This window comes from Saimiri boliviensis, chromosome 2 (assembly GCF_048565385.1).
Source record: "Saimiri boliviensis isolate mSaiBol1 chromosome 2, mSaiBol1.pri, whole genome shotgun sequence".
Taxonomy (NCBI): Eukaryota; Metazoa; Chordata; class Mammalia; order Primates; family Cebidae; genus Saimiri; species Saimiri boliviensis.
In genome coordinates this window covers 107,987,699-108,002,698 of record NC_133450.1, presented here as the reverse complement: position 1 = coordinate 108,002,698, position 15,000 = coordinate 107,987,699, and the positions used below count along the sequence as shown (strand labels likewise).

Genomic DNA, 15,000 nt, shown 5'->3' with positions numbered 1-15,000 from the left:
CCAGTATTTCTGGAGGTGATCCTTGCTCTTCTCTTTGACATGCAATACCCTCAAGTAGAAACAGAAACCTCTAAGTTCTCTGAACCTTCTTTGTTAATTTTCCTCATATTATTTCCTTTGCATTTCAGAGGAAAAGTTATAGCCCTAAAATTATATATTAAAATTTTTTTTAAATTCTGAGTTTTAGTAATATTAAAAAACCAGAAAAGAGCAAATTAATCTTAAAGTAAGTAGAAGAAATTATAAAGACGTAAAAAGAAATCCATGAAGGAGAAAACTAATGTATAATAGAAAAGGTCAACAAAGCTAAAAGTTGATTTATTAAAATGTTTCATAAAATTGACAGCACTCTGATAAAACTAATATAACTAAAAATTATTTATGTATATCATATATATAGTTTCAGTAGACAAAAAGGCAATGGCTCAATTGAATCTACAAATATTAAAGATAATAAATGGGTTATAAACTATAATAAAGGAAATAAAATATATACAATCTTATTAATATCTGTATATACTCAGAATAACACAAATTGGCATAAAAATTTTGAGTATGTTTGTAGCTACTGAGGATGTTGAAACTCCCAAAAATTATTTCCTCAAAACAAGTAAAGCTCATATGATTTTACTAATTTTGTTAAATAGCTATAGGCAAAGCAAAAAAACTCTTTTAACACCAGTTCTTCTTAAGAATAGAAAATGCAAAATGTATTGAGAAAAACTAAATAATAACAATACTCTCCTCTGTATACAAATTCGATACTTTTGCATTCAAATTTTCAGCAGGTTTTAGAATTGGAAATTGCTAAGTTGATTTTAAAACATATAGGGAAATACAAAGAACCAAAAAAAGCCAAGTTCTTCATATTAGTTATCAACTGTTGCATTAAGTTACCACAGACTTAGTGCCTTAAAACAGTATGTATTTATTATTTCACAGTTTCTGTAGATCAGAAGTCCAGTTTAGCTGAGTTCCCTGCTTAGGGGATCATGAGTCTGAAATAAGGGTGCCAGCCAGGCTACCTGCTTATCTGAAGGACTTCCTAGAGAAGAATTCATTTCCAAACTCAATCAGGTTATTGACAGAACTCAGTTCATTGTGGGTCCCTGTTTTCTTGATGGCTCTTAGCTAGGGTGATTCTTATCTCCTAGAGGCTGCTTTTATGTCCTAGCCATGTGGCCATATCGGAATGTGGTTTCTTACTTCTTAAAGCCAGCAGGTGAATCTTTCTCCAGTTTGCTATAGGATAGCCTCACACAATTTAATTTAATCAAAGGAGCAACAATCTCATCATTTACTCTATATAACATAAGCTGATAAAAAGAGTAATTACCTCATCATATTCATAGGTGCCGCCTCCACTCAGTGGGAGGAGACTATGGAGAATGCGTACAACCAGGATTGGGAAACATGAGAACAATATCAGCATTCTGTTTGCCACAGCATTCCTTGAGAATAAGAACTAGGCTTCAGAGACTTACACTGCCAATCACAAAAGGTAATTATAGAGCTAATTAACAGTATGTACTAGTTGTTGAAAGACTGACAGTTATAGCAATAGAACAAAAGTGAAGCATAGGAAAAAGACACACACACCAAGAACTGCTATTTCATTTAACGGTGACAATGTAGTGCAGTGAAGAAAAGATGGCATTTTCAATATAGAATCTTGTTTCAATTGGATAATCACCTTGGAAAAATAATAAAAACATAAAAAAATCTTTACCTCAAGGCTACCTTACATCATATACAAAAATTAATTCCAATTGACTACATGTCTAAGTGTGAAAATTAATAAAACAATAATGTTTATGGAAGATAACATATGAAAATATTTTTGGGACCTTGGTATAGCAAAGATATTTTGTAGAGAAACAACATGCAGTATTCATTTAAAAAACTGATAAATTTTTCTACCTTAATCTTATAATTTATATTTGTCAAAAATACCATTAGAAAGGAAAATATAGTGTACAATTTAGAGAAGATACACTTATCTACAATATATCAAGGACTTCTAGAAATCAACAAGAAAACAGTTATCTCTGTTTAAAAAATTAGATAGTAGACTTTTGAGGTAAAACAGACTAAGTAGTCAATAAATGAAAATCTGTTTAACTTAATTATTAGTAACATGCTTAACCTAATTATTAGCAATGCGTAATGTTATACCAGCATTCATCCAACAAAATGGCTTAAATTGAAAAAAAGAAAACACACACATTCACACACACAAAACCCTGACAATTCCAAGTTTGGGGCAGTATACTAACTGGAAATCTCATACATTATAGTTAGGAACATATTTTGGTAAGATCACTTTAGAGAAAAGCACGATTATGTCTAGAAAAGCCAGACATATTCATAGCCTGTTACTCAGTCATACCAGTTTTAGGAATTTTCTTTTATGTATGTTTCAGAAGATATCCAGAGAAAGATTTATAGCAGCCTATTTGCACTAGCCCCAGTTTGGAAGCAACCCAATTGTATATCAACAGTAGAATGGATAAGTAAACTATGGTATATTTTGACATATAATGGAATGCTAAAGGGCAGTAAGAATGTATGAACTTCTTTCTTCAGAAAGGATGAATCTTGTAGATATTGAGCTGGACAAGCTGTATGCAAGAGAGTTCATCACTCTATGAGTCAATTTGTATCAATTATAAAAAAGGAATATCTAAGTGATAGAATTCAAGATAGAGGTTATTCTTGGCAATGAAGGAAAAGAAACTAGAGGGCCATGTTGAGGGCCTCTTTGTGCCGGGAGTTCTGTGTCATGTTTCTGTGAGTTTGTGCAGTTTCTGAACATTTACTAAACCGTACTTCTGTGATTTTTTTGCAATATATTTCCATTTGCATTGTGTTTGAAAAAGCAGCCTTTAACTTTGTAGGAAAAGGTTTAAATAATTTGACTTAAGTTTTCATTTGTATTGAATCTATGCATGCTTTGAGAAAGTCTATGTTTAAGGGTAATATTTAAAATAATTTACCTGTTAATAAGTTTATTTTGTATCCTAAAATTTGAACTCAAGCTTTATACTGGTATGGATAGAATGAAAGTAGAGAGTAGTTGTAGAATAGAGAGTATATGATATGACTGCAGATTATTCAGTTTAAATTGTGATAGTGAGAGGCTTCCTGTCAGCCTGAACTTTGATGCTGACAGTAATTTCAAGCAATTTACTCTAAGTTTTTCCAAAGTGCACTGTACTTGCAGTCTCATGGGTATTATAACATATTAATTTTATTCATTTTCTTCACAAGATGAAGGCAATATATGCTTGAAAAATCCACCATGTTAATTTGTGTAATGCTTTATAACTTTAATACATACAAATTAAAATTTATAGTTAAAGTTGAATTTCAGATTTTTGTAATTTTGATGTATTTTGTCCATCCAGCAAACACATCTCTAATTAAGAAAGATATTACTTGGTGGTTTTTCATCAAGTGCTCATAAGACAACTCTAACCTGGGTTATAACTTTTTACAAGCATTAGTTTCTATTCCATAGTAGTCTGACAGCTACATGATTAGGAAAAAGTATTTATTTCATCTTAAGAATATATTCTTAGTTAATTGATGCTTATTTTTGCTACTTGTAAGCCAAATGACAAGTAAGCCTTGTACTTCAATGGCCTCATTTTAAGAAATTTTTCTCTGCTTCTAAGAATATGAGTTATTGAATTTATATGGTTCATGAATCATCCATTCATAATAATCCAGAGTAGTCCAAGAAAACAGGGGGTATTCTATTAAATTGAAAAGAGACTACAGTTCTATTTTTTTTCCATACTAGGTTAAAATCATGACACTTCAAGATTTCATATAATCAGTCTAGTAAATTGTAATTGGTATTTAAAAAAATTAAATAGATGATTAAAAATTATGAGATGCATCACATGTATTACGATTAAAAATTTTTATGTGAAACATACAAACACAGACATAAATGCACATGTTTATGACTTGGCTGCTCTTTAAAATATAAATTTTACTGGGGGTTATCATCTAAAATGTTTTAAAAATATTGTATTGCTGGCATAAAAAATAGCATATGGAGAATACAAGGACAAGACAAAACACTCTATTCAAGTAACTATAATTAGCTTGGCGTGCCTAGATTACAGAGTACATTGTGGTAGGGAAATAAATGGAGAGAAGAGGTGGAAAGAAACACCCTTATGTTTTAAATTCTCTATAAGGAATTTGTACTTTAAAAATGTGTTTTATTAGTAGGTTATGATGCTTCTCTGAAAATACAGATTGCTCTTTTCTTCAATTACACATAAAGATTATATTTTTAACAATGTGGTGAAGTTAAGAGGCAGTGGTCTTGTTAATTTTTTATATCTTATTCTAGGAATTCAGGGATTTCAACACAAGGTGATATAAATAACATTTTTTTAGTCTGTGTACGTACTGGAAAAGGACATTATATGCCAGAAACAGCTAACACCTGCCAAACAGAATGAGACAGACATGAGCAGGTGAGGTGAGGAATACAATCCTTAAGCTCCGAAGTAGTCTACCTAAAGAGGAAGAGACTCACCTAGAGGAAGGAGAGTGCTTCAGGTTGATTTAGGAAAATATGAGACCTGCTGATGAGAATGTATGATTTGAGATGCTCCCTGTATGCCACATTCATTTGTTTTTAATCCAATCTCTGGAAGAATTTGGATCAAAATATTATAAAATGAGGGCTATAGAAAATTTTAAAAAAATCATCCAACTGTATGTAAGTGGCTGTAAGAAACTAGTAGGACCCTACTTTAATTCTATTACATTACTTTTAGTTCAATTATATTCTAATTATAGAATAAAAACATAGGATTTTGACAAATATTTTTATTTTTACACAGAGAAGATATGCAAAGTTAAGGATAACTGGAAGAGTTGCCTTATACGGCAGCAATAGAAGTAGGATCTAAGGTCAGGAGATGAGAGGAAGTGATCCTGGGGGTACCTGACCATAGGCATAAGAAATAGCAGAGAGAAAGGGACCAGAGAAGTGCATGGAAATGGGACCAATATTCATTCATTTATTTATCAGTCATTTGTTACACAAAGGATAATTATGTGATATGTTTATCTCAATATTATTATTAAACCTTAATCTGCAAGGTGCTTGAAAGTCATTATGTTTTTTAATTACTCCTGCTCAGCATCAATCCAAATATTATTAATAAAAAACATTGTTGGTCAGGTGCAATGGCTCATGCCTATAATCCCAGCACTTTGAGAGGATAAGGCAGGTGGATCACGAGGTCAAGAGATCGAGACCATCCTGGTCAACATGGTGAAACCCCGTCTCTACTAAAAATACAAAGATTAGCTGGGCATGGTGGTGTGCGCCTATAGTCCCAGCTACTCAGGAGGCTGAGGCAGGAGAATTGCTTGAACCCAGGAGGCAGAGGTTGCGGTGAGCCAAGATCGTGCCATTGCACTCGAGCCTGGGTAATGAGCAAAACTCCATCTCAAAAATAAATAAATAAATAAAAATTAAAAAAGAACATTGTTATTGAGTATCTAATCAACTCCTCTGCACAGCAGTATACGATCCAGTCCCTCATGGAAAATTTCTGTTTAGAAAACTGTTCCATTTGTTCACTTAAGGATGTTGCATTAAGCCTAAGCCTAAACCTAAGCCATTCTATTATATTTATTTGAATTGTTTCACTTTTTGCATTTCAATTTGTCCATTTAAATTTCATCGTGTTAATGGGGATTACTTACCTGAGTAAGTGAGACTTTTGCATTGTGATGTCTAAGAGCAGCAGTCTCTTATGCACAGTTACCAACTGAGCCTTGAGCAAACCAGCTGGGATACTCTGTAACAGAAGGAAATATCAACACCTCAATTTGGCTATATTTCTGTTTGATATGGGCTGGAAATATTGTAAAAAAAAAAAAACTAGACATATCCATATACAAATATATATAAATAAACTTAAATATATCTAGCTCAATGAGTAGAATGTTGCAATTATTAAATCAGAAGTCAAGATCTTGACAAAAATGTTCATGTCTTCATGGAACAGATATGCAAAATCAAGGATAATTGGAAGAGTTGCCTTGTGAAGCAGCAACAGAAATAAGATCTGGAAATAAGGCCAGGAAAAGAGATGAAGTGACTATCTATCTATCTATCTATCTATCTATCTATCTATCTAACTATCTAACTTACACAGTCTTGTCAATGCCATATTTATAGTCACTTCATACATTGGCACAAAACAAAAACCAGGACCTTTATGATATGAAAGGTGTATATACATTTTTGTGAAAACAAATTGCTTTGGATTGTGTTGCAAATTTTTAATTCATTTGTGGTACTCAACAGATTTACATTGATTCACCCTATCATCCTCCTTAGTTGAGACCCCATTTTTTTCTATATTTTAGTCTACCATTTGAATATCTTTCCTTCTCACCACAAACACACATTAGCACAAATTAACTCTTTAGTCTGCCCATCTTTCATTTCTACCTTTATTTAGAGCTATATATAGTGGTGAGCATTATTTAATGTTGTGTTGTATCTGGTTTTAAATATATGTGTATAATATATATTTAATATGCATATTCTGCAACTTTCTTTTTCACTCAGCAATTTTTATTTGTAATCTAGTAGACAGAATGGAGAGAACAGCAGGAGGTATTTGAATGTTACCTAAAGGTTCAAGCTTTTCTGAGATTACAGTGTACCTCCTCCTACAAAAAAGGTAAGTTATTTTTGCACCAATACCCCTTAGCAATGTGACTTTGTTGGTCATCACATCAAAAGGTGAGATTTACCTCTTAATCCCTTAAATTAAACTTTGACTGTGTAACTTGCATTGACTAATTTGATATTAGCAAATGTGACATAAGAAGGGGCTTGAATAGTGCTAGTGCACTAGGCTTTGGCTTCTCTTGCAACTTTTAGAACTCTGGCACTCAGGGAAGAAGTTAGGTACTGGACATGTGACCTAAACATCATATATGTGAATGAAGCCATCCAGACTGAACACCCTCAGCCAGCCAGCCACTGAGACCAGCAGAAGAATCCCCAGCTATGTCCATCATTGCCAATATACAGTACCAGGGGATTCATTATTGTGATTTTAAGCTATTAAATTTCTGCATAGATGTATTTGTATTGTAGCAAAAGTTAGACAGTACACATCTACTACTTATCTGTACTATTTGTATTTCTCTCTGTGATACTTTTATTATTAACACATGGTAGAATTTTTCATTGTTTTATGTTTCTTTTTTCCTTTTTGTGGGGACAAAGTCTTTCCCAACTGCCCAGGCTGTTCTCAAACTCCCAGACTCAAGCAAACCTTCTGCCTTGGTCTTCCAAAGTACTGGGATTACAAGCATGAACCATCTCACTTGTTCTTATTTTGCAGTTTAATAACTGTTTTTAGATAACAGTCCATGGATTCATGGGCAGAAAGCACCTATTTTAAAAACTTAAACTTCTCATTCTGATTTGAAATGAGTGAACATGGACTGAAATTATGTTATGTCTTTCTTGCCACAAGCCAAAAAAAAAAAAAAAAAAAAGCCGAAAAATCACACTATCAAAATGTCTGGTGCATGTCTTGATATAAGATAACTATATGACCATTTATCTGTCTCTGGACTACTAAGTAAAAATTTAAGACCTTGCAGACATTTTCTAGGAATGTAGGAAAAGATAATATAAAAAGATAAAAATGAGTAGAGAAAGAAATGGAGGGATGAAGGAGGAGGGTGAAGAATGGGAAACAGAGAAAAAGAAAATCAAGAGAAGCAAATTATTGAGCATCTAGATAAGGCTTCTTGATTAGCTGTTTAGGTTTGTCAGGAATGCTGTAACACAGTACCAAAGACTGGGTAATTTATAAACAGTAAAAATATATTTCTCATAGTAGTAGAAGCTGGGTAATTTAAGATTAAGGAACAAACAGAGTTGGTGTTTGTTGAGGTCTGCTCTCTTCCTTCCAAGATAGTACCTCCCTTCTATGTCCTCACGTAATAGAAGGGCAAAAGGGAGGAAAGCTGTATCCCCACGTGGCAGAAGAGATTAAAGAATCAGGCAGCTCTCTGAAGCCTCTTTTATAAGAACATTAAACTCATGCACAAAAGCAGAGCCCTCATCCTCTAATAACCTCCCCAGATCTCTACCGTTTAATACCATCCCCTTGAGGTTTAAGTTCTTACATAGGAATTTTGGAGAGACACATACATTCAAGCCATAGCATAAGTCAGTGCATTCTCTTATTTTGCTTATGAGAGTTTGAAATGGACTGCTCTTGCAGGACTCTAGAAATACAGGAAATTGGTATTTGGATATGGTTGTTTAAAATGACAGACAGTGGCTGAGTGCAGCAGCTTGCACTTGTAATTTTGGTGCTTTGGAAGGCCAAGACAGGAGGCTCTGAGGTCAGGAGTTGGAGGCTAGAGTGAGCTCTGATAGTGTCACTGAACTGTAGCTTGGATGACAGAGCAAGCCTCTGTCACTAAAATAGTAAAAAATAATATGAATAATAAAGAAAAAAGAAAAAAGAAAATGGCACACTGGAGATAAGATTAATAAATGTGACAATTACTCTCTTAACTATATCTATCCATATTGTTTAACACATTGTATTAGACTTTAATTACATTTGTTTCATTATAAATCTGAAAATTGAATTTAATTTTAGTTTAAAAATATTATTAAAAACTAAAATACTTTATTAAAAACAAAAAAATTATTAAATTTTTTTTTTCTGAGTATAATTTTGGAGAAAAAGTCATTAAGCTTTGTCAGGTTTTATTATATCTTTGAAAACTGCAATGTATAATTGGATTTACACTTTTAATTTAAAATTTAGTTAGTGTATCGTCATAGTTTCTTATTTAATAAAAAAAATCCATTAAATATCATATGTTTTTCTTTGACAATACTGTGTTAGAAAAACTCCATGAAACTTGATGCTTTATTGTCATTATTTTTTTATTTTTAAGAATCCTGTAAAGTTTAGAGTTACTCATTGATCCCATTAGATGGATTTTTTCCCCCAATCTTATCTTTTATTTGTTTATAGTTCTGTGATTAATTTTGGTTGCTTGTATTACTTTAGAATTTTAAAATTAGTCAATTTTATGTAAGTATTCCACCTACACAGGAAAGCTAACTCTATTTCTTAGAGACAGAGTTTGATATATTTTTACTTAATGCAAAATATATTCTTTAACTCATCTGACATAAATGCTTAGTAATTTTTGCACTTAATCTGTTGATACGATTTGGCTGTGTTCCCACCTAAATCTCATCTTGAATTGTAACTCCTACAATTCCCATGTGTTGTGGGAGGGAACTGGTCGGAGGTGGTTGAATTATGGGGGCGGGTCTTTCCTGTACTGTTCTTGTGATAGTGAATGGGTCTCTTGAGATTTGATGGTTTTATCAAGAGGAGTTCCTCTGCACAAGTTTTCTCTTCCCTGCTACCATGTAGGATCTGACTTGCTCCTCCTTGCCTTCTACCATGACTGTGAGGCCTCCCCAGCCACATGGAACTGTGAGTCCATTAAGCCTATTTTTCTTTAAAAATTACGCAGTCTCAGGTATGTCTTTACCAGCAATGTGAAAACAGACTAATACAACTGTTAAGTACTAAAAAAATGTGTTATTATCATCAATATGACTACACAGCTATACTTGTCTGGATTTTCTTTGCTGTTTATATATGACTATAAGGAGAGTACATATGCATTGATAGATTGATAGATGAATTGATTCATCATTTTGAAAGCCTGAGGGTTTCCAGGAGTTTTAAGTTTACTGTAAACTAACTGCTTGATAGAATTTTTCAACTGAATTCAAGTATTCACATTGCAGTTCTTAGTTTTCTGTTGTTTAATGTCTCATGGAATTTGTTAGTTTTTCTTTTACTGTTAACATTACAGACAAAATCTCTTTGTTTTAAAATTTTGTGTGTTCATGTGCACACATGTATTTGCAGGTATGCATGTGATTTTAGAAATCATATAGGATATGTGTGTATTTTTAAGAAAACATGTAGAGGTCACTTTTATTACTACATCTAAGAATTCATCTTTAAAGATTAATATCACCCTTATACATTTGTTTTTCACAACCATATCATTAGTCTTTTATTAAATTTCTAACAAGAGTCACTAGTAGAGCCCACTTACTACCAGGTATTTGAGAAAGTTAGAGGTTTTTACTAAATGCCAGAAGAAAGCACTTTGAGTTATGGTAAAATGACAAAGAAGAAACTTTATAAGGATAAATGGACTTGAAGTAAAAAAGTGTCATTAATTCATCCATGTATTTATTTATTCATCCAATATTGGTCAAAGACAAAGACTCTGTAGTAAGCTTTTCATAGAGCTTACTTTTTAGAGTGGATGCTTGTGAACATTTATAAAGTTCAACTAAAAGGGGTAAATATAAATGAATAACACACAAAAGTCATTCTATGTAGGCACACTACTGCCCTTAAACTAATGGTTACCTGAGATCTATATAAACATTCAAAATTGCACATTAGTAGCTTGTTGAAATTTTATTACTAAGAAATTAGAGAAAGATAAGATTCTAAATCCTTCTATAACAAATCTTACTACATGTTTAAGATTTTAGGAAAATTTGGGAAGACATATGTAGTTAGTAATAAATGATGCTGACCATAATTTCCATTTTGAGGGCCTGCTTGAATTTTCAATGTATATTAATTATTTAAAAATTTAAAAAATACTCAATCTAGCAACTAGTGAACAGGGCCTAGGGGAGACGTAAGAGGCTAGACATTCATGGTGCTACATCATCTTTTTAAGATAAGACTCTGCGAGGGTTAATACAAATCTTAAAAAGAAAAGGAAAAACAAAACAAAATGGGGTATTTTCTAGTGCAAAAGGAAAAGAGACATCACGACCTCCCTTTTCTTAGAGCATTTACTTGAGAAAACTTATAAAGTAATTGTGAATTCTTCCTCTTCCCCTTGGAGATGTATATAAATCTTTTAAAAAGCTAATGTCTTACAGTCGAAGTTTTTTTTTTTTTCAAGGTGCTGGAAGCCATTTACTTGAAATGTAAACATCAAGGAAGATAGTATCACTTGCTGTCCATTTTCATGGGAGTTTAACTTGGACATCTGACTCCAAATTGTTAAAGTAAAAATTCTAGTATGTGTCTACTGATATGGGGATTTTCTTCCATTTCTGCCACTCTGAGATAATAAGACCAATCCCTCCTCTTCCTTCTCTTCCTCAGTGTACTCAGCATGAAGCTGATGAGATGAAGACCTTTATAATGAACCACTCTATTTAATGAATAGTAAATATATTTGCTCTTCCTTGTGATTTTCTTAACATTTTCTTTTCTCTAGCTTATTTTACTATGAGAATATGGTATATAATACATATAACATGAAAAATATATTATCAGTAAAGCTTCTGGTTAATAATAGGCTATTAGTAGTTAAGTTTTAGGGGAGTCAAAAGTTATATACAAATTTTTGACCATGTAGGGGTTCACTACCCCCTAACCTCTGCATTGCTCAAGAGCCAACGTTACCTACCTTCATAGAAGTATGAGAAGTTTTGTGGGTCTTTTGGAGAAAGGAAATTTGCAAAGACAAATGGCCACACCATCTGTAGGTGAGTATAAGATGAACTATGGGTAACAAATGTTGCAGTCAAGACACCTTACTTGAGATCCAATTATTATTTATCTTGAGAATATGTATGCAATGTTTTTTATCTGCTTGCTTAAAAGGGTTAGATTTCTCTATTTAGTGGCAGGCAGTAAGTTGCCTGGGATATGTGAGAAAAGAAAAATACTTCAGAGCAGTGTGAGCTATGTGAGGTATGCAGGCACAGAGAGACATGAGCATAGGACATCAGTCATTCCCCCCGCCACACACCTGTGCTTGGGGACAATTGTTTCAAGTCATTTTATTTCTGATTAGCTGTCTCATCCATTATCTTCATGTTCCTGGAATATGTCATACAAATAACAATATAAGCCAATCAAAAGCTTATGTTATTTTAATGCAAATTCTTGGTAAACAACTCAGGAACTGCCTTCTCTTTTCCTTTATAAGTCCACTTTTAACTGCTGCTCATTGGAGTATATGATTAGGGAACTTGAATTAATCTATGCTCCTGGGTTGCAATCCTCAAATATGGCCTAAATAAACTCTCCATGTACTTTAATTTTGCCTCAGCTTCTTCCTTCTAGGTCAATATATGCAACACATTCTGACTTAATATTTATTCAATAATAAAACTGTTTTCTTTCTCTTCCATTATGAAGAGGTTTTCTGGGTTCACAAGAGATTTTGTATAAACTATTAAACTAGATTTCTCCAACAATTGCCAATCAGTTTTAGCAGGCAGTAAATGGCAGGTCAACAAATTCCAACCATGTGCCTCAAGAGTTAGTCTAGTATTTGAAAAATGTGCTACAATACCTGATTTTCTTTCAGAGTAGCCAACGATTGGTGGAGTTATTTGGCCATTTGACCATGACGTGTAGCCACAATGTGTGTAGAAAATAATGATTTGGGGGGTATGAGATAGTGTAGTGCTCGTTTCAGAGGAGGCAAAGTGAATGAGCCTGTGGCTGTTGGCTATGAGCAACTTTTTTCTTCCCCAATTAAAGATATACGTTTTTGTGTTAGAGGAGATTAAACAATAATAGTCTGTGTTTGCTTCCTGAGAAGTCATTCATTCCCCAGTTTAAAGGATGGTATTGGAGTCTGCCAAACTCTGAGTTGTTGTACCAACAAAATTTTCAAAGTATGTTTTTTAACCCTGCTAGTAAACAAAAAGAAGACAAGAGCTGTTGTGCTAAAAATGGAAGGAATACTTGATAGAAAGTACACACATAATTACTGAATATAAGTTTAGGATCTGCTAGTCTTCATCTATACTTAGTCAAAAGTAGAGAGAGATAAGTCTTTCTTGAACAGCTGCAAGAGAGAAAACCATGTTTTACATGTTAGTAGTATATGCAAGGTGGGGAGCTTTCAGAACTGGGAGAAAAGCATACAACTTAGGAAGAAAAAACTTTTTAGGATTTAGTAGAGGAGTGGCATTCCAGTCTGGAGTCCAGGCGTAGGTGGGGATACAAGCATAAGCATAATGTGAAATAAGACCTGTAGTCATTCCTGCTCTCATTCTTCTTACAGTGATCTCAGCTTATTTTCTGTGAAGGCTGAAAGTACTAGCACCTGAAGATAAATCCCTTTTCTAAGCTTTAATAGGCAAGGCTAGGCAAAATTACAATTATGACAATACATCATGTATGTATTGCAGGGAGAGAAAGGGAGTGATCCCTTTTTCACTCATCATAGGGTCATGGCTGACAGCCCTATAACAAAAAGTATAGTAGGCTCTTTCTATAGTTCTTAGAACTGTACTTTTGGGGCTCAGAAACTGATATCCCCAAAGTGAGGCCCTCAGAAGTAGTCTCCTAACAGTGTTTCTCTCTGCATGTTCCTGCCATCCTGTCTCACCCATCATCCTTCCCCAAGGTGAGTCAAAGGAACTAGAATCCATCTTTCACCACAGTGGGTCATAGAAACCGGAACCCCTTTTCCCTGCATCCAGTCATAAAACCTAAAAATTTTATTCTAACTTTTTGCCATCTTTCTGGGCAAGAAGTGTCCATAAAGAAATGGACCTACCTTGTTTGACTGCAAGTCATCATAAGTCTCATAAGATTCTCATTTCCGAAGGGGTCTTGCTCCACATCTGGGAGAAAGGAATTCTGCACAGATAGACCAAGAAAAGTCTGAACAGGCCTTGCTGAGTTTCTTCACTCAGTCTAAGTAGACCATACCCTCTTTGTCCAATCACAGTTCTACACACTTATCTGTTCTCCATTGAACCTAAGCATAAAAATGGACCACTTTCCTGGTATCTTTGGGTCTTCATTCTGAAGGCTCGTGTGTTCGGTAAAACCTAGAACAAATACATTTGTTATGCTTTTCTCTTGTTAACCTGTTAATGGTTTCTTCAAAGCTAAGAAAGTAACATCAATGGATTTCAAATGACTTGTGTTTTTAAAAAATTCTGGCATCAACATAAATTACTGTTTAGAGAATTCCAGCTCCATTGTGTGTCTCACATTGCCATCAGCTGTCTCCTTTTGAGCAAATCCCAGTCTTTCCATAAATATCTTAACCTGGCTTTATGAGAATAAACAGCTGCAATACTCTAATACCAAAAAACCCTAAGGGCTAAACATGAGGATGTGGAACTTCCTTATCTCTTCATCTCGTCAGTTTTATCAGGCTGACAGGCAGTATTCACTGTAGGCCCATTATATCTCATCTACATCTGAAAGTGTACCACAGCGTTCTGAATAGAAATTAAGGTCATTCTGTCAGTGAACCAATTGAATTGCAATGCACATCATTTTTATCTTAGTATAATAAGCTTTTTCCCCTTAGTACTTCACAATGTGTTTAGCTTCATTCTTCACTTACAAGCAGCAGGAAATTAGAATTGAACGTAAGTATATTGTTCAGACAGACAAAATGAAAGTGTGGATTGCATTTTCTCAGGGTTCAATGTGGGAAACCTTCCTGTTTCTATTCAGTGTAGAGAATCTAGATTATTAAGACACCTATAAATCTATTAAATTAACTGATGAGAGAGAGAGAGAGAGAGAGAGGGAGAAAAGGAAAAAAAAAAAAAAAAAACTAGGAAAGCAGTTAAGCATCCAGCAAAAAGCAGAAACATCTATAAATGATTTAGACCTACTATACAATTTGGTTAAAACTTGCTCAGCAATTTAACAGTGAAATATATTATAATGGGGAAAAGTTGTGCAAGTGGGTAACAAGGAAGTAGACATCAAGAAACGTAGACATGAACAGGTATTGGCGAAATAAGATCTGTGTGCCAAATCTTTCCCATCACTTGTTTTGTGAATAAAAGTTTATTGGAACTTACTGACCATTATTCTTTACGTGTTGTAAATACTCTGTTCATGCTACAAT

General features: G+C 33.7%; 1 protein-coding gene and 1 long non-coding RNA gene across 2 annotated transcripts in view; both read left to right on the top strand.

The window, feature by feature from the left end:
- LOC101052147 (ADP-ribosylation factor-like protein 2) overlaps positions 1 to 8,595 on the top strand; it is an 889,888-nt gene extending 881,293 nt beyond the window's left edge. The window contains exon 7 of the transcript XR_012516387.1: positions 1,353 to 8,595. The gene's annotated coding sequence lies outside the window, so the exon portion shown is untranslated. The remainder of the gene's footprint in view (positions 1 to 1,352) is intronic.
- A 279-nt stretch (positions 8,596 to 8,874) lies between these two features.
- Positions 8,875 to 15,000, top strand: part of LOC141583633 (uncharacterized) — a 166,352-nt gene continuing 160,226 nt past the window's right edge. The window contains exon 1 of the long non-coding RNA XR_012516379.1: positions 8,875 to 11,173. This is a non-coding gene — a long non-coding RNA (uncharacterized LOC141583633). The remainder of the gene's footprint in view (positions 11,174 to 15,000) is intronic.